Raw genomic sequence first — 21342 nt, 5'->3', positions numbered from 1 at the left:
CAACAAAAACAATGGGGCCGTGTTCTGTTGGAATACGTTTGTCTTAATGGATCAAATTAAATATGAATCAATAGCTTCTGCAAAGCTTAGTAACTGCAAAAAAAAAGGCCTCTTTCCCTAAGCTTGTGTATGTGAGCGAGAGATGCTTTTCAGAAGCTGTTCTCTGTGTTTAAGAGGCAAAAGGATGAGGCTGCTTCCTGCACCTTGGCTGCTCAGCTGAACAATCGTTTCTAAATTTAAACTGAGCTCCATCTGTGCTTTGTTGAAACAGGGTACATCCATCAATCAGGAAAAAAGGCCTGTCTAATCTCTGAGCAAGGACATGGTTCAAAATGAAGATATGCCTTCAAACTGAGGACAAAGTATGGGAGATGTTATGAGGACAAGTGTGTGCTGAAAACAACCTATCTATAAGCACAAACAGGCAATAATCTTCAATCATGTAGTGCATGAGTAGTACTCGCATAAATATTGCACAAAGATGCTCATGATGGGGCCTAATTCGTAAACAAACAGACACTACCACACATGCACACGAACAGACCACGCAAGCAAACAGCAGCCACAGCAACGTGCCCTTTAGTCAGTGCAGCCTTTGATGCAAAAGTGAAAAGACAAGCGCGCCACGCATTACTGTGCAATATGCAGTGCCCTCCTTCAAAGCGGCAGGGCTCCTCCCAGTTTCCCATGCAGCGGTGCTACATTCATCAATAAAACAGCCACCTGCCCCTCACTGCCTCTGATTAGACAAACTTGGGCTCCCAAGCCAATATCAGTCAAATTACAGCTACATCTCAACTAGGACTGAGGTTATTTGATGATTTTGCTGGCATTATAGTACAATTAAGTCACAAGATGATTTGAATGTGTTTTTCTTTTAGCCTCAAGTTTCCCGAAGACTGTGTCATTTGACTGGTTTCATGGTATGAAGGTACGTTTCTTTGAGATGTCAAGTGCCTCGCCTTGAAAGCAGATGAGAGAAGGCAGCTTCAGTCAGGGGAGGAATGAAAGAACAGCTGTTACGCCAGACAATTCACAGATCACGCAGTAGACAGGCATCGCATTTGCATGTTTGTTGCTTGTGGAATAAATGCAATCAAAATACTGCTGCTTTTAATGAACAAGTGAATATGATAAACAAGTAATCCAGTGCACCTAATATTTAATAATAGTATCCGCCGAGCATTTTTGAAATCCATTTTCAGGCATAATTTCAGAGAGATTAATCAATACGATTAAGATTAGCAGACTGCATTGTCAGAGGACAGGAAGTGTTATCTCATAATTCACAAAGATTAATATATCATAGTTCATTATTTACTTTACCAGTCAAAAGTTTGTGGGTGTTTTTTGAGAAATGCCATATTCTCTTACGCTCAATGTTACTGGCTGACACTGTAAAATACATTTGTGCAACATTTATTTTAAATTGTTGGTATTTCAAAAACTGTTGATCTACTTGGATTTTCACGCACAACCATCTCTAGGGTTTACAGAGAATGGTCCAAAAAAGAGAAAATATCCAGTAAGCAGCAGCTGTGTGGACAAAAATGCCTTGCTGATGTCAGAGGTCAGAGGAGAATGGGCAGACTGGATTCAAGATGAAAGAAAAGCAACAGTAACTCAAATAACCACTCGTTACAACCAAGGTTATGCAGAATACCATCTCTGAATGCACAAGACGTTAAACCCTGAAGCAGATGGGCTACAGCAGCAGAAGACCACTCCGGGTGCCGCTGCTGTCAGCTAAGAACAGGAAACGGAGGCTACAATTCACAAAGGCTCCCCAAAATTGGACAACAGAAGATTGGAAAAATGTTGCCTGGTCTGATGAGTCTAGATTTCTGCTGCGACATTCAGATGGTAGGGGCAGAATTTGGTGTTAAGAACATGAAACCATGGATGCATCCTGGATTGTCTCAATGGTTCAAGGTGGTGGTGTAGTGGTGTGGGGGATATTTTCTTGGCACACTTTGGGCCCCTCAGTACCAACTGAGCATCGTTTAAAAGCCACAGCCTACCTGAGTGTTGTTGCTGGCCATGTCCATCCCTTTATGACTACAGTGTACCCATCTTCTGATGACTACTTCCAGCAGGATAATGCACCATGTCAAAAAGCTCAAATCATCTCAGACTGGTTTCTTGAACTTGACAATGAGTTCACTTTACTCAAATGGCCCCCACAGTCACCAGATCTCAATCCAATAAACGCACCTTTGTGATGTGGTGGAACGGGAGATTTGCATCAAGCATATGCAGCCGGAAAATCTGCAGCAACTGCATGATGCTATCATGTCAATATGGACCACAGTCTCTGACAAATGTTTCCAACACCTTGTTGAATCTATGCCACAAAGAATTAAGGCAGTTCTGAAGGCAAAAGGGGATGCAACCCGGTACTAGCAAGTGTACCTAATAAAGTGGCCAGTGAGTGTAAGTGTGCAGCCCGTTTTAGGTCAATTAAGCTGCTTAATGTTGCAAACTGGTATTTGTTGTCATTGAATTTTAATTGAAATATTATAATCCTATTCAGACTTGGTTTTCTGCATATGCACATTGGTATTTTCTAAATTGTTTACCTATAGTGGCTAGTGAATCGGAAAGCTTGCACATTTACAAGAAATAGCTTATTTATGTGAAAAAAATAACAGATATTTAAGCAAATATATCTGTTTGTTACCAATAACCTACTGTTTATTATACTGTGTGTGTATGTGTATGTGTATATATATGTATATATATACATATATATATAAAGAATATATACATATATTAAATCATATTTAAACATGACTCATGCATGCAATATTGAAAGGGGGGGTGAAATGCTGTTTCATGCATAGTTTTTTACACTGTTAAAGAGTTGGATTCCCATGCTAAACATGGACAAAGTTTCAAAAATTAAGTTGTACGTTTCAAGGAAAGTTTGTCACAAGTTTCGGAAAGTTTTTTTCGAGTATGGCTCTGTGTGACGTTAGATGGAGCGGAATTTCCTTATATGGGTCCTGAGGGCACGTTTGCCGGAAGAGCGCGCGCTCCCGTATAGCAGAGCAATGAGAGGTTGAGCACAGACATTCACTGATCAGAGCGAGAGCGTCGCGAAAAGTCACAAAAGAAGTGTGTTTTTGGTTGCCAGGGCAAGACAACCCTGAACAGATTACCAAAAAAAACAGCATTAAGGGACCAGTGGATAGAGTTTTTACAGAGCATCAACGGAGTTGTGCAAGTGTTTTTGTTTGTTCCCTGCATTTCGAAGATGCTTGTTCACAAGGCCCAGTTTGACGACGCATTTGCGTATCGTTTATTTCTTAAGGATGATGCAATCCCAAGGAAAAAGGGTCACGATCGTGTGTTGGAACCGCAGGCGGTGAGTAAAACTGCTTCAAATATCCCTGCCTCCTTGTTAGTGCAAAAGCCTATTCGCGCTCGGGATTCTTTAGCTCCGCCCACACGTCACGCCTCCAGCCGGTCGTGTTTTTCCGGGAAAAATCGGTACAGACTATCTTTCTTTTATGAATATAGTAAAACTAAAGACTTTTTGGATTTATGAAGGATGCAGTACTACTCTATATGTACTCAAGATTAACAGGATATTGAGTGAAAACGAGCATTTCACCCCCCCTTGAAGCTCGTTCAGCATTAATCTCAACCTCTTTGTTAGCTTTTATTGCATGCATGAGTCATAATGCTTGCCACAATAGAAGTCTCACATCTAGAGTCAGAGTTCTTGACAGGAAGTGACATTTCTGATAGCTCCCCACATCCTTACGTTTGTATAAAAAATTAATTTGGTAGCATGCACTATTCTAATGTATAAAGTCTATGATAGACACTCCATTGTAACAAGATCCACAAGCATCTCCTAACAACTATAGACACATGAAATCACAAATCTAACAGACATGGAACAAAAACCAGTGAGGTATTTAGAGAACAATTTCACATTTAAACAGTGAAATTATATAATAGTAGTTCATACGCTACCATTCAAAAGGTTAGTTTTTTTTTTTTTTTAAGAAAAAAGAACAACATTTTTAATATATTTTAATAGAATGTTAAAACTATTGGAAAATATGATTTGATGCAATTAACCATTATTCCAGTCTTCTACAGAAATCATTCTAATATTCTGATTTAGTGCTCATAAGACATTTATTACTATTATCAATGTTAAAAACAGTTGTACTTCATCATTTGTGTATGGAAACCATGACACGTTTGAAGACTCTTTAATAAATAGTAAGTTCAAGAGGACAGTATTAATTTGAAATAGAAATCATCTATTATAATAAATCTCATTACTGTCACATTTGCTCAATTTAATATCCTTGCGGTATAAAAGTTATGAAACTTTTGAATGACAGTGCATACTCAGTGATCTCCAGTTCTAGCAGCAGGGTTGTGTTTTAATAAAGTTTTAATTTCATGACTTTACTAGACAGGCTACAGTGATGAAAAAGTTATCCATATGAATATCCATGTGCATTTTTCAACCCCTTTCACACTTTGTCACAACTCAAACACTGTAATGAGCAGATGCTGTATTAAAGTGATACTGCAGACTGTCTATGGGGACAGATGAGGGAGCTCTGTGCTAGCTATGAAACAGCAGGTGTCCGTAGGCTTTTCTTATCAAGAGCACTGTGGTCTGTCTCAGCAATAACAGATCCGCTAGGAATGGATGTGCAAAACAAGGCAGTTGTAAGGGATTGATACAGAGATGTATCAAGGCTTCTCCTAAAGCCTGCGACAAATTATGCATGAAGCTTGGAGAGAGATTAAACACACAGACCATTCACATGTGTGTTTACAGGATACATCTTAGTATTCGTGTAGTCGCCTAGACGGGATACGTGATGCTGCTGACCTGATTGGAGTTTCACTTGCTGACGCTCCTCTGATCCTGTCGTGGCACATAGCGATGGATGGGGTCAATGTCTTTTGGGCTGATCAAACCATCCACTGAACAGCAAACACAGAACAAAATTACTGTTCAGTTCACATGAGCTTCAAACAAAATCTCTGAATTTTTAACCCAGACAAGACTTTCAATTTGAAAAACCCCCATCCACAGATTACTAATGTCTCTGCTGGTCTGGATTTTACTGCAGTGCATACACATGAATCACTGTCTACAATATGAATCATTCTGGGTGTGCAACTTGGTAATAACATTGCTGAAAAACAATATTTTGTGGGGAAAATCCTGTTAATACTTAATAAGGATAGTTATTAAGCTGAAAATCAAGCTTAATGTAGCACGATCAGTCAAAAGATACAGCGGAGGATACGATTAATGAATAATGACTTCCATTTTCTATCTGTTCCTCATGAAAATGGCTTCAGAAGACTTGGAAAAATAGTGTACAAGTCACATGGATTGCTTTTTTAGTTTTTTTTTTTTTTGCTTGCCCTTTTTGAAACACCAGCCCCCACATCCCCTGTGTGGAGAGAGAGAAAAAAAAGTAGTTTGAAAAATATCACCTTTAGGACTCCAAAGAATAAAGAAAATCTACCTGTTTAAAAAGAAGTGAAGGAAACTAAACGATGGTAACAATTTCTCACACAATAACTGTGATTCCTAAAACACATTTGTTGACCCTACATTAATACGATCCCATTATTTAGTGTAGTTTGTAAACCATTGCGTCGACTGCTCTCAGTGAGACCGCAGTGGCTCTAGGTCTCTTTCCTTTTGAGAAATGTGAGCGAATGGCAAAAAAGTCACTGCATGAATAAATAAAAGAAAATCTATGTAAACTCTTTTACTGTGTGTCTGTGAAAGAGTTCTGACCCTTGGGCTCTGGATGGATCTGAAACTCACCCAGCAGCTTAGCGATGTTATAGAGGGCCTTTCCCCCGAGGAACGCATCCCATCATGCCCTGAGTTTCTGGGGAAGCGCTTCTGGGTGCCATGATTCTTCTGTTCAGCCTCTACAAAGTCTGCCGGCGCATAGTGATACTTGGGAATAACAGCGTGGCCTGTGGAAAATCAATTTAGACAACATTTAGAGAGTCCCAGTGTGTTTTGTGTATTTACATGAGACGGTTCTGTGATATGGAGTTGGATGCTGCTAGTGACTACAATGTCCCAAGCCATGCTAAAATAATATATACCATAGTTCAAAAGTATTGGGTCAGATTTATTTTCTTAAAAAAAAAAAAAAATTATTAAAATTATTAAAATTAATAAAAAATATATAAATATATATATATAAATATATATATATATATATATATATATATATATATATATATATATATATATATATATACATATATATATATATATATATATATATATATATATATATATATATATATATATATATATATATATTGGAGGGATAGTTCACCCAAAAATGCGATTTTTTTTTTATGAATTTTGCGATTTGGGTTTTAATTACGATTTTGACGCGCACAGACATGCTTTACAGTCAGAAATGCATTCATTGTGAATAACAACATTAGGGTAAGTAATTCATTTTTGCAATTATATATATATATATATATATATATATATATATATATATATATATATATATATATATATATATATATATATATATATATATATATATATATATATATATATATATATATATATATATATATATTTTTTTTTTTTTTTTTTTTTTTTTTTTTTATATATATATATATCGCACAGCACTAGTTTAAAAGCAGTACAACTTGCTTGTGTGAATGTTACTGGTATTCATGTTGTTGGATGTCAGAGCTGTAATTTAGATGAATATGTATTTATTAAATATGTAAAAATGAACAGATAGAAAACCCTGCAGTTAAAGCAGCATTCAGACTGTCAGCAGAATCCAGCCTAGCCCCAAATTCACCTTTTCTCTATCAACCACAATTTAGTCAACTAAGCAGAGAGCTCATCTGTATTGGTGATGCTCACTGGAAGCAAATTAAAAGAGTCGAACTAGTTATTAAGTTGCTTATTGTAATACTTCTAAAGAGTTGTGGTCTGAAAGACCGTCAGACTGTGTGTTTTGTCTGCCTGTGGGGAATCGCCGGAGTTCTGGTCTGATAAAATAATGAGCATCTCCTCTGTTGTGCACTTGACTGAGACACGTCTGAGAAAATCACGCAGCCCGGGAGAGATGAATACGAAAGGACCACTCTAATAAAGAGTAATGGGAAAATAACAGTCATTGGCAGGGGCTGGAGGACACTGGCTGGCAAACAGAGTCCATCACACATGACAAGCTTTAGCAGTTTGTCCAAAGAAAAAAAAAAAAAACATGTGTATGCATGTGCGTTTCCGCAAGTTACCCTCAAAGGACAGGAAGATGACAGCTTCTAGCAGTTCCTGGAACTCTTTAACTTGAGCAGGATTTCCCCTAAACACACCTGGACAAAAGGTCAACAAAAGGGAAATTATAGAAGACTATGTCCCCATCCATCAGACAACAAAGTTTAGAGGAGGGAGATTTAAACAAGTAGTCCATACGCAGATTTAACAAGCTCAGCATATGCAACAATGTATGCATTTTGAACAAAAAAGAAACCTTGCAAATTGCTACAGTAAAACCTTTTGTTAGCACCAGCTAAAAATGGTTAGCTGTCAGTATATTTCTATCTTTCGCTGTCTTTTATTTTGCTTTTCTAGCAGATCTCTGTATGGAGCACTGGCTGTTGTCAGACTCTTTGTGCAAACAAAAATCTCACTGGATTATTACAATAAATGGCAAAATGAATGTTAGGAAAAGTAAACTGATATTTCCTACGGACACACTACAACAAAAAATAGAAATAAATGAATTAAAACCATTTTTTAGCTGGTGAACATACTTGTGTTCTAATCATTTTGGACACCACTGTATATTTTACAAAAATAGATTTGTTGTGTCCTATTTTTCTTAATAATTTTGGTGGTTAACAGTATATTTTTGGTAAAAAGCAAATTTTTGGTACTTCAAGAAAACTGGTAAATTAGCACTTCATTACTTAAAGAACTATACATTTATAAGACGCAAAATATAAAGGCACCAACATGCAATTTCTGGTAAAAACAGCTGCCAATTTTTACTGTAAATTAAACAGAATACAGTGTTTTTACAGCGCAAACACATAAGCAGTGCTTTTATGTGCATAAAATTATATATTATATTATTTTACATTACATTACATTTTATTCATGAATCTTACCATCAATAATCACATAGATGAAAAACAAAGGAAACTCGCACTTGATCCCATCAAAGAGCTGAAAAACATCACAGGGCAGAGAATAAGGAACTGAATACATGAGAAGTCATTATACAAGCATCATGTAATGATTCCACAACATCATTATGGTTCAAGTGTGTCATTTCCTGAACAAGGGAAAAAAAAAAAAAAAAAATATATATATATATATATATATATATATATATATATATATATATATATATATATATATATATATATATATATATATATATATATATATATATGAGTCTCTGTCTACCTATGTGATTTGCAGTAGGGTTGTTAGAATGAAATTAGCAAAAAAAAAGACATGTTCAAATGGTTAGTACATTTTGAGTGCAACACAACTTGTACTTTGACTGACTTACAGCAATATGTTACCTAAAGCAAAATGCACATACATAAAATGGAAGCCCTTCAAATCATTGAGAGGAAATGCCAGACAACCTCTGTTTTCCACTCACGACAGTTCAGGAAAACAGAAAACAATTATGTTGAAGTAAAGTATAGCAGTCAAGCAGAAACTCCATTAAAAAGCCATAGTGCTCCGTCTCTCTTTCCCTAGAGCTGGGCCATGAATCACTTGGGTTTGAAATTAAAATCAACTCAGATGTAGAGATGGTTTGTGAGGGTGAAAAAGCAATGATTAATTAAAATTATATGACTGCCGCTTGTTTTATCACATTCATTTAAAAGTATAAGTCAACATTTAAGTGCCTACAGACGCTCTGGAAAACAGCATTTCTTTTCAAAAAGGAATTTGAAATTAGGGCTACATATGCACGTGTGTGGGCAGATCGAGTTTATTAAGGGAGTAATCCATCAGAAACATATAACTAACCAAATGAATAGAGATTAACACAAACAGTTTTGTGTTTGGGCTCACGGTGAATTCTGATCTGGTGTTTATTGCACGCAATCATACCACTTTTAGCAACCCACTTTCCAAGCTGCAATTAAAACTTACAAAGCTTCTAAGCTCATGCATTCACAATATTCTCCTTATTTATGACATGAAACATTCGTAATACAATTCTGTGATCCTCTTTTCATCGCTGCCAATTATAAGACAACCTCGATTCAAATTATCTGTCTTCAGAAAAAAGAAATCTTGTGAGCTGCTTAAGAGGTACAAAATCTAAAGCACACTTTGATGGCTGACAGAGAACAAAATGTCTTTCAACCTTTCCCAAATGTAATTAAGACTTCCCTATCTCCGTTAGCAATCTCGGAAGACAATCGCCGTGGCATTAGGAGATAAGAGCGAGAGATTAGGATGTAATGAAATAAAGGCAGTTAATTGGACTGGTCTCGCATCATTGGCATATCACACATAAACTGTTCCAGGACAAAAATAGGGGTATTCATATAGCGAGCTTCTAAAACTGAGCGGAAATAACTAAATTAATCTACTCTCTAACTAACAGGCAGCGGAAAATAATTTGATGCAAAGGACCATTTTTCATACTATAAGTGGTTTCTTAACAACAGTTGCACCAACAGGCTTACATCAAACTCTGAAAGACTAAAAATAAAGTACACTGTTTGTTCTTTTATCTCTTCAATATCAGTTTCTATAACCACCCAGAGAGAGAGAGAGTGAGAGAGAGAGATGTATAGTCAGATACAGGAGATGGAGGGGGGTTCTATGAGGCAGACATATTAAATAAATGTCTCCTGGGCGGAAAAGAGCAGACATTGAGGCCTACTCACAGTAAACAGAAGGAGTCTCAAGGGTCTTTAGCTTCACTTACCACAATTACTTAGTGAGACTATATCATTCACCAGAGGACATTCAGCCACTATGATACATTCAGGCTTGAAATCTTCTGCCATCGTAACTTAGTTATGGGCTCAACAGAATGGAAATTCCAACCACGCAGAAGAGCTTTGTATTTGTCTGAGCCTGACAGGCTGATAACACGAAGACATAAAGAGCATAATTCATAATACAATGATTTTATGCATCTTAAATAAAATAAAAAACAAAATTATATTACATGGACTATTTACCTATGAAAAAAACAATCCTGCACAAACAAAAAAATACAGTGTCTGAAACATGGTACCAGCCCTGTCCAGTTTGTTTTAAAGCAGTTTTGAACACATCATAGCTGTCCAGGCTGGGAGATTATCAGCTAAGTCCAGGAAACCTGAGACTATATCTACCACTATTCTACCTAAAAGAACAACACAATTCAAAAGTTTGAGATCTGTACGGTGTGACACAACAGTTTTTAAATATGGGGTTACACTTACGCTTAAAAACTGTTTAAAGTATCTTCTTGCCAAGGCTAACTTTATCAAAAATAAGTAAAAACAGTCTTTAACATATTAAAGCTGAATTATCAGCAGCCTTTACTCGAGTCTTAAGTATAACATGATTCTTCCAAAATCATTCAAACATGTTGATTTTGTGCTGAAAATTGAAAACAGTAGCTTAATATTTTTGTGAAAACCATGGTACATTCCAAAGGGATTATTTTATCAACTGAAAGTTAAAATGAACAGCGCTTACAATAAATCAAATTAAATTAATATCAATAATAAATACATAATTTAATGTAAATATGCCCTTGCTGAATAAAATTATTCATTTAATTTTATTTAATTTAATAATAAAAAATATATACTGGCCCCAAACTATTGATTGGTATAATATGATCTTTCTATGGTGTACATAAAATAATAAGTTGGTACTGCCACCGTATCAAAAAACACATGATGTCTAAAACATGTTGGTAATAATGTGTTAAAGGGATAGTTTCGGTTAAATTCTGTCTTTAATTACTCACCCTCATGTCGTTCCAAAACTGTAAGACCTTTGTTCATCTTCAGAACACAAATTGAGATATTTCTGATGAAATCCTGATGAAATTCTGATCCTCCATAGACAGCAATACAACTGAACCATCCCCAGGCCAAGAAACATAGTAAGGACATCATTAATAGTGCATGTGACATCAGTGGTTCAACTGTAATTGTCGGTATCTGCCGCCATTGCTGACGTAGAACACACATGTGCTGCACCTTGTTAAAGAGTAGAGGAATGGGTTGTGGGACTCTCGTGAATGGCAGCAGATGCTAACACAGAAAAGAAGAATTGCTAAATAAAGTTGTTATTTTTGTTTTCTTTGTGCACAAAAATATTCTCTTTGAATCACTGATGTCACATGAGGGTCTTCAGCACAGCGTAGTTCTAGAAACCTAGTTATACGCAGAGACTAAGTTTTCTATGACAATTTGCAGTGTTACATATCTTCAAGGTTGAGGAAAGAACACAACACTGCAGACAATGAGTAAATGCTGTTATAGCTGATTTCCATGCTAATATGTTACATGGCTTTTTTAAATGCCAGGTAGCCGGGTGTTTCGTATGTGTTTGGCAAATCAGTTTACCCTTAGGTGACTGATAATTCCTATAAAACTGTTTTAGACCCTACTCTAAAGTATGAGCTAATTTAGTTCCCCCAAATGGAGTTCCTAGAACTAAAAGCATTCCTAGTTCATTCGGTGCGGACACTCCAAAAAGCGAGGTAATTCTGCCAATAGTTCTATGAACTATGAAAAGGTTCCTCCAGTGCGAAAGCCCCTATGGCCTATTTTAATGATGTCTTTTTTGTCTACCTTTGTGGATCTTGAAAGAGTCAGTTGTGTTGCGGTCTATGCAGGGTCAGAAAGCTCTCTGATTCCATCAAAAATATCCTAATTTGTGTTCTAAAGATGAACAAAGGTCGTACAGTTTTGGAACAACAATTTTTGAGCATTAATGACAGAATTTTCATTTTTTCATAAGCTATCTCTTTAAGGGTGGATGAAGTGATCAGGTAGATGTATTGATGGAGCATCTGGCCCTTTCCTTCTTTTCCTTCTCATTTCCGTCTACTTGTGGGCTTGTTTATTGTGGGAGGTCATCTGCGGCAGCTGATGTGATGATTTGCTTCGGGTTAAATCTCCATCTTTCAGATTTTTAGAGTCAGACGCAGCATGTTCCAAGGCTAATTCTGGAGTTAATATCCTCGCAGTTCAACCCAATCAAATGGGATTTACCCACAGCCCTCGCATTCTCCTGAAGGATGGAAAAATAAGCAAATCTGCACCAGATTAAAAGATGTGTATAAAAATGCCTGAATGCCATTTGTTAGATCTGTCACTAACCTTTATAGCAAAATCTCTCTTTCTGAAATAAAAGGGCTAAACCTGAGGCTAGTCATAACTCATCCTAAATATGGGGAAAAGGCTCTTTTCATTTTCCTTTTCACTGAATTTATTTCTCCCCACCTTCTTTCATTTCAAATATGCGAACCAGACTCACCTTCATCTCGGCAGGTTTGTAGTGCCTTCGGTTTTTGTCCTCATCGGCTGTTCTATAGCCGTCCCATAAGAAACCATACTTGCCCTTCAGCTTTCAGACTATCTTGTCCAGAGTCTGGGAATAGAGCATCATCATCCACGGCGAATACTGTGTAGCTGATGCAGGACAAGAGGGTCGAATCTGTGTTCTACATGACAAGAGCACTCGCATAAGAAAAAGACATTGAGTGACTCACTGCTCTTCTATTGAATTTGCTTTCCATCAGGAAATGTCGATGTAACCCAGGGTTAAGTGACCACTCTCTTCCTTAGAATGGGCTATTTTTCTACATTAGCCTCTGCAGTTTTAATAACACATTAGTCAGATTCTTGAAGAGGCTCTAATACATGCAATCCATAAGCCTATACACTTCAAGCCATGGAATCAAACAACCTCACTCAACTTTCAAAGGAAGAATAAAATTAAATGTGGCTTAATCATGATAATTTACCTATTCTGCCACAGATTACTTTGTTCTCCATTAAAATCAGCACAAAGAAGAATGGGAATAATGCTTTGTTAATGGACATTGGGAGGGGAGGGAAAAGAACATTCTGTGAGTTGACAAATCCCGGGCATCGGATGTCATACATTTTTCTAGAGATTATAGAGGTCATATTTGCTATGAAAACAGATTTAAAAATGTATTTCAAACTAAAACTAGTTCATGTGCTGAGTTACGAAACAAGCAAACACGTTAAAGCATACCTCTCTCCCTCAAAACACCCTCTCCATCAACCGTACTGGCTTCAGAAGATTGAGACGCTCCCCACATCCATTCCCCTTTAGAATCATAACCAACTTCTTCAATGTTCAATAATGACCAATAACTAAGCAATAAAGTGTAAAGTGAATTTCTATCATTTCTTATCAAGTATCCATAAAAAGAGAGATCAAAGTCAAAGCAATGGCTAAGGATTTTTACTCATTTGATATGCAAGGGGAACATATGCATTGACAGAGTAGAAGTAGTACAATTCAAAGGTGGACAAGGGTCATAAAAAGAAACTATGCATGAAGACTAGACTAACATAAGTGTAAAAAAAAAAATATGACTATATTAATAATGGATTAGCAGTTTGTATATACACAGTGAGTAAAATAACTCACATGGGAACTTCCTCGGCAGGAGAGAGCACAGAGTCTGTCTGTTTCTGTTATGAGCATCCAGATCCACAAAAATCACTGACCAGGAGCATCCCTGCGGGGCAGAGGTAAACAAACATCACAAATCAGACATTGTAATAGTCATCTTGACACCTTCTCTTGATGGGTGGAATTCAACAGTGTCTGTTACAGGTGATAGTGGGTCCCCACACACACTTTCATTAAAGGGTTACACCACCCGAAAATTAAAATGTTGTCATTAATCACTTACTCCCATGTCGTTTCAAACCCGTCAAAGCTTCATTCATCTTCTGAACACAATTTTTGATTTTTGGATGAAAACAGGGAGACTTGAGACTGTCCCACAGACTGCCAAATAAATAACAGTGTAAAGGTCAGGAAAGTATTAAAAGCATCGTCAGAATAGTCCATCTTCCATCAGTGGTTCAACCGTAACGTTATGAAGCGACAATACTTTTTGTATATGAAGAAAACAAAAATAATGACTTTATTCAACAATTCCAGATCAGCGTAGCAGAATTTTGATAAATCAAACAGGTTTGACAAAACGGCGCTACACTGATTTGGAGAGACACAGAGGAGAGGAATTGGTGAATAAAGTCATTATTTTTGTTTTCGTTGTGTACAAAAAGTACTCTCGTCGCTTAATAACATCACAGTTGAATCACTGATTCTGATGATGCTTTTCATACTTTCCTGGACCTGGACCCTGTTATTTATTTGGTAGTATATGGGACATTTTCAAGCCTACCGGTTTTCATCCAAAATATCTTACATTGTGTTCCAAAGACGAACAAAGCTTTTACAGGTTTGGAATGGCACGGGGTAAGTGATTAATGACACATTTTTTGGGTGGAGTAACATAAGATTTGCTTAAAAGCACCAAATTAGAAATGTAAAGGCCAGTCCTGCACATGGTCTCCTAAAATCAAACCCACCCACCTTTCTACAAAACCACACAATCATGATGCTCTGATGCAGCATTTGTTAAAAAAATGGTCAGATTTTAGTGATTACATTGGGCTTTTGGTGTGTCACAAAGCAGCAGTTCCACATCATTTCCTGAAAAAACCTTGAAACCGCCAACCTCACCATCCCCAAATGAGATTCACAATTTTAACTCAGCTCGGAGGCATACTCTACACCAGCCTAAACAGCGGCTGCCACACACATTTAATAATAAAAACTTCGACACACACACACACACACACACATATGTATAGGCTATTTACACACACACACCTTTATGCGTATGACCTCTTAAATAATGCATCAGCTGTATGTATATGCACAGTAGGCAAAAGAACTCGCATGGGAACCTCATATATAAAATTATGTAAATAATGGTATACATATATATAACATTTAGAGAACTTAAATTTTCTTGATGCTTTTTATTTTAAAAATGCATGTTTTATTTACTGATAATATAAAAACAGCTATCAAATTCAAAGTGTATCATATGATTAGTGTTAAAAAAATACAATGCACACTTTTAGCAGCTTTTTTGTTAATTTTTCAAGTAAACACAGTGAGTGGCAGCTTCTTAGCCACCCAGGGCCATCCAATCAGAACAAACTAAGGCTTCTGTTTTCTCTGCATTCCCCTCACACCTCTCCATTAAAACTGAGAGCATTTTTCAATTTCGCTTCTTCTGTTTATGTAGACCCGATTATACAACAAGCACCATTTTGTGGCACATTTAGCTCATGTGGAGAAGCTCACAAAGAACTGAAATGCTTATACCAGCTTCTGAACCAACAATTTACATGCTGAGAGGTATTGTAATGTAAATGAATATGAAGAGTGTGAGAATGGGAGGCGTGTCAGTGATATGTAGACTCCAGCTAAATGTTCCATCATCTACTCACTGAGATAAGAGCTGACTTTAGCTAACCGTGAACATCTGCCACCAAACAATGTCAATCTAAGACTGAAAGTAAGTGTGTATATATATATATATATATATATATATATATATATATATATATATATATATATATATATATATATATATATATATATACACACACACATATACAGGTCCTTCTAAAAAAATTAGCATATTGTGATAAAAGTTCATTATTTTCCATAATTTAATGATAAAAATTAAACTTTCATATATTTTAGATTCATTGCACACCAACTGAAATATTTCAGGTATTTTATTGTTTTAATACTGATGATTTTGGCATACAGCCCATGTAAACCCAAAATTCCTATCTCAAAAAATTAGCATATCATGAAAAGGTTCTCTAAACGAGCTATTAACCTAATCATCTGAATCAACGAATTAACTCTAAAAGGACCTGTATAAACATATACACACACACACACAAAGTTGTGCTTATAAGTTTACATACCCCTTTCAGAATGTGCATAATGTTTATAATAGAAAAAATAAGAGGGATCATGAAAATATTTTTATTTAGTACTGTCATGAATAAGCTATTTCACATAACATGTTGACATATACTTCACAAGGCAAAATAATAACTGAATTTATAAAAAAGTTAAGATACCCTTGAATCTTAATCTTATGTGTCATTTCCTTGATGATCCATGACTGTTTTTACATTTTGTGATAGTTGTTCATGAGTCCCTTGTTTTTTCTTGAGCCTGCTGTTCTTCAGAAAAATCCTCCAGCTCCTGAACATTCTTTGGTTTTCCAACAGCTTCGGCATATTTGATGACTTTATGATTTTGAAATCTGTCTTTTAACACTGAGGACAATTCAGGGAAGTATTTATGAAGCTTCTGAAGTTTAGTACTAAATGGAAAATATGATTTTTAAACAAAATGAGAAGAATTTATACACCATCATCCTGTTCAAAAGTTTACATCCCTGGCTCTTAATGCATTGTGTTGCCTTCTTGAGCATCATTAAATGTTTTCATAATTTGTAGTAGTTGTGTAGTTGAGTCCCTCAATTGTATTCAGTGTGAAAAAAATGGATCTCAAAATCATATATTCACTTTTGGAAGGGTTCAAATATGCAGTAGATGCTGGAAAACCAAAGAATGAGCAGGAGTTGGAAGAACAGCAGAACATCTGCTCAGGACAAACAAGGGAAGCATGAGCAACTATCAGAAAATATAAAATCATGGATCCTCATGGATTATCCAGGCAATGATGCATCAGATTTAAGGGTATGTAAACTTTTGAATACAGTAATTTTTATAAATTCAGTTATTATTTTGTCTTGTGAAATTGCTTCAGGATCAGGACAGTATTAAATATAAAATACCATGCCATTTTCATAATCCCTCTTATTTTGTTTAAATTACTTACATTTTGCACATTTTTCAAGGGGTATGTAAACTTATGAGCACAACTGTATATCATTAACATTTTATTGCATAAAAACAATTATACTTTTCATCACTCGGTTCATGTGGATAATTTTTTCTATTTTTTTATACTTCTTGAAGGGTGAAAATATTGGTTGAGTAGACGTTCAATGGATGGATAAAAATATCTTCTTTTTTACAATTTATATAATATTTTTCTGAAAATGAAAGTGGGTCAGTCTAAAAACCAACTTCATGGTGCCATTTTAGTATGCTGTGAGACATTTAACAAAGCTAAAGCCAGAATGTTGTATAGATAAACTAGTTTGTAGTTGGATGACAAGATGACCAATCTGCCTATCCCTAAATCTAAATCCATGAGAATCTGTATAATGGTTTCAAAATGATGGGGCTTTAATTAAAAATCTGAAAGCTGAGCAATATGTAGCTCAACATATGGCATGAAAGATCTACCTGCTTTTATCCTGTTATAACCGTGCTCTGACAGCTCCTGCTCCAAAGAAACACATGAAAGTGTCAGCTCTGCCGTCCATGCTGAGAGTTAGTTGAGGAAATGGAGCGTGAGAGCCATCATTAATAACATAACCCATGTGATGACACAGCACCCCTTCCATCCAACTGAGAGTCACATGGCAGAGCCAGCCATTTGAGTCCTCCATTAATTCAGAACAACACTGTCTACAGCAGTCACTTCCATAAAGTCCTTTCATACACTGCACCATGTTTCCCGCTAACGACAGAACACAGAGAGCCACATTAGGGAGGAATAGGCAAACTTGGCAAAAGGTCAAAACGGAACAGTAACTACAAATAACTACACCATATTTTTAAATCTTGTCCATCCTTCTGTTACACCAACATCCAAGTTTAACAACTATATACATTTAACAATGCAATCCAAAGGGCCTTTTTCTCTGTGTAAATTTGGATGATGGAGGGGGGTGGGGGTGTGAGATGCTTCTTCCAAAATGGATGCGCTTTGAGGATGTTATCACTTTTCCAGTCCATTACCAAATATAATGGATGTGCCCCACTGCCATCTTGATTTTCCCTCAACACCAAAACAAATTAATCCCACTAATGACCGCTCCAAAAAGAAAAGAGCACCAAAACCAGATAGAAGTATTCACCATCCATCAAAGTTGGAAATCTGACAAAACGGATAGCTCAAACACAATCTAACCCAATCATCTTGATCACTTTGTTTTGTTTCCCTCTTACCTCAGATGCATTTATGCAATGAATTAGATCCCCATGCAGGAGCAGACACATTTATTTATTACAAAGATGAAGAGAGATGTTGGTACATTGTTTCCTTCAGCAGTTCTGAACTACTAAAATCTTCCTTTTATGAACATTAAACACAGTTCCTCAAAAAACATGAATAATCCAGTGATTAAAGAGGGGGTTCATCCAAAAATGAAATTTCCACGATTGGATAGACTTTATTTTCTTTTTTTTCTTTTTTTCTTTTTTCTTTTTTTATAGTTTATTATCATTTGTCAGTTTTGATGAAAAATGAATTTTGATGAAATGAATCAGTTTAGACAATCTGCTTAATATCCTCTGTTAGGTTCCACAGAAGAAAGAAAATCATAGAGGTTTCATATGACATTATGGTGAGTAAATGATGACAGAATTCTGATTTTTGTGTGAATAAACCCATTATTAGCCAAAGGATGTGAGCAGTACCTGATTTCCAAACAAGTTGAATCCATTGATGGCTTCCAGAGCTGCTTTGGCTAGTCCCAGCGAGCTAGAAGACAATAGATCAGATTCACAGTCACAATGAGCATCTCCTTTTAAAGACGAAATAAATATTGCACTTGCTTTTGAACACTTTTCACGAAAGGAGAACTAAGCTCTCATTAAATACTGCTGAAATCCAAAGCCATTTTCATCCATGAAAGACTCCTTTGAGGTTAAACAAAGCTAATAATTTCTGCAATTTTTTTCTTCTTCAGCCACTCAGTCTTACAATTGGAGCACAAGATTAAAGCTAGGTGTGCTTAGCAATAAATAAAAAGTACCACCCAATTGCTATTGGTGAAGAAAAATCAATATTGAAAATGTAGAAAACGAGCAAACTGAAAGGCAGTGGGGATAATTCTAAATTGAAAAGAGCATGGAAGAATCCAGCTCTGCTCCGTGCATCTCTTCCCAACAAAACCATCAGCTACGATCACAATCAAGCTGCAAGAGGTTGAGACACTATTGATTTTCTGCCTGGACAGAACGCAAACATGCTCAGCCCCAGATATACTGGTCAAATCTGACAATGATGCTGACAGACTATGCCGCTTTTACATTCAAACTGGTAAAACTAAAACTCACAAAACTGGATAATGTATAAAAAATGAGGGGGAACCATCTGCTGTAATGTGTTACTATAACTGGCTCTCTATTGGTGACGGTTGGTCTGGTCTTTGTAATTGGATGAAATGCCCTTTATTCTCATTTTAATTAAATGGAAAGTTTCTGAGAGAATTTCAAAAGAAACTTTTAAACAGGCCTCTTGAATGGTCATGATTTACAGCCCTCTGGCGTTCTGTGACTTTACTCAAAATCTGGCACGGTTTCAATAGATCTAAAAACAGCAACATCTATTTCCTTTGTGCTGGGCCGGAGTACACTGATTTAAAACATTTATCACATCTCATTCTGAGCTCCATCCACAGCAATCCAACAACTCTCTTTACTCACAGAATAATCATGTTAGAAGAATAAACTCATTAATTACTTATGAGAAACACATTTGCTTCAGCTTGTTATTTGTTTCAGCTTGCAAAAATGTATATTTACATTTATATTCATTTTGCACAGACTCTTATAAAACAAAGATAGATGTGATGTTCATTAATGTAAAAAGCACAGGTTTACTATTTTAGTTTTAGAGAGAACATCACATCATATGTTATTTTAAACACGTATTTCTTCTTTAAATGTCGAGAAATTATAGAAATCAATACTTTAATTTTGCTGATGATAAAGACATTTATACTGTTTCAAAAGATTTCTATTTCAGATAAATGCTCTTCTTCTGAAATTGCTATTCATCAAAAAAAAAAAAACTGAAGAAATTCTACTGTTTTCATAATAATAATAATAGTTTTTTTTTTTTTAGCAGCAAACCAGAATAGATTTCTGAAGGATCATGTGACTGGAGTAATTATGATGAGGAATTAATTGAATGTTAAAATGCATTCAAGTAAATAATAATAATAATCATCATTATTATTATTATTATTATTATTATTATTATTATTATTATTTTAAATAGTCAAAATATGTAAAAATTTTACTGTTTTCACTGTGCTTTGGATCAAATAAATGCCGGCTTGGCGAGCAGAAGAGACTTCTTTAAAAATCATAAAAAATTCTTCTGTTCACAATCTTCTGACTGGTAGTATATGATTCTCAAACAATGTTGCAATTGATTGAGTTGTGCTGCAGTGAAGCGCTTCATTGTAGTATACTGTGATTATCATATACTTAACATTATAATGAGAACACCATTATAATAAAATGCTGTGAATTTTAGAGTGTAGTTGCCGTGTTTCTGCACATTGTTGCGTGAAGAGTCCACAAAAGGAGTTAACTCTGAACAATGCAGAAACGTTCATGTGCATTTGGGGCATTTTGTGCAGATATCCTTTGAGTTGTAATATTAATGTTCGGTAGAATAAACAATGAAGCAAATTCTACATGAGATAGATTATGAGTTTGATCCCATTGATTAAAAACATGCTATCATATGCTACATTCTACCAGTCATCTTCAGCATGCGCAGTTTAAAACAGAAATGCAGAACATTAATAACTACTGTCATATACATAATGTTATAATGACAGCACTATTGTAAAAAATGTTTTGAATTCTTAGTGTTTTGTTGCCATTTAATGTTAACGATCTTTTAATCAAAACATAAAACATTATTTTTGTATTGGCGAGGCATCCGTTACACATTTTCCCTGTGTATTAACATCAGTAATTATGGCTGTTGAATGTCTGACTTGACTCTTGGTAATGTATTTTTCCCACCATCCCCAAACATATGACTTTGAATTTGACTCAGTCGACTATCGGAAAGATTCAAAAATTCCAATTCGACTATGAAAATTCTTAGTCTGGGACATCACTATATCATTTATTTCTGTAATTACAAAGCTGACTTTTCAGCATTAATTACTCCAATCTTCAGTGTCATGATTCTTCAAAAATCATTCTAATAATGCTAATTTACTTATTATTATAAAGGTTGAAAACAGTGCTGCTTATTTTTTCTTCAAGATTATTTGATGATTGCAAAGTTTAAAAGAAAAGCATTTGTGATATAGA

General features: G+C 35.7%; 1 long non-coding RNA gene across 1 annotated transcript in view; it reads right to left on the bottom strand.

The window, feature by feature from the left end:
- The window catches only part of LOC127961872 (uncharacterized), a 31183-nt gene that overhangs the window by 8280 nt on the left and 1561 nt on the right, over window positions 1-21342 (bottom strand). The window contains exons 2-8 of the long non-coding RNA XR_008154504.1: window positions 18697-18760; window positions 13676-13766; window positions 12527-12713; window positions 8170-8227; window positions 7294-7371; window positions 5825-5982; window positions 4868-4962 (exon numbers count right to left, since the gene is read on the bottom strand). This is a non-coding gene — a long non-coding RNA (uncharacterized LOC127961872). The remainder of the gene's footprint in view (window positions 1-4867; window positions 4963-5824; window positions 5983-7293; window positions 7372-8169; window positions 8228-12526; window positions 12714-13675; window positions 13767-18696; window positions 18761-21342) is intronic.

This window comes from Carassius gibelio, chromosome B7 (assembly GCF_023724105.1).
Source record: "Carassius gibelio isolate Cgi1373 ecotype wild population from Czech Republic chromosome B7, carGib1.2-hapl.c, whole genome shotgun sequence".
In the NCBI taxonomy this organism is placed as follows: domain Eukaryota; kingdom Metazoa; phylum Chordata; class Actinopteri; order Cypriniformes; family Cyprinidae; genus Carassius; species Carassius gibelio.
Note: the sequence above shows the minus strand (reverse complement) of the source record. Positions and strands in the feature narration are given on the sequence as shown.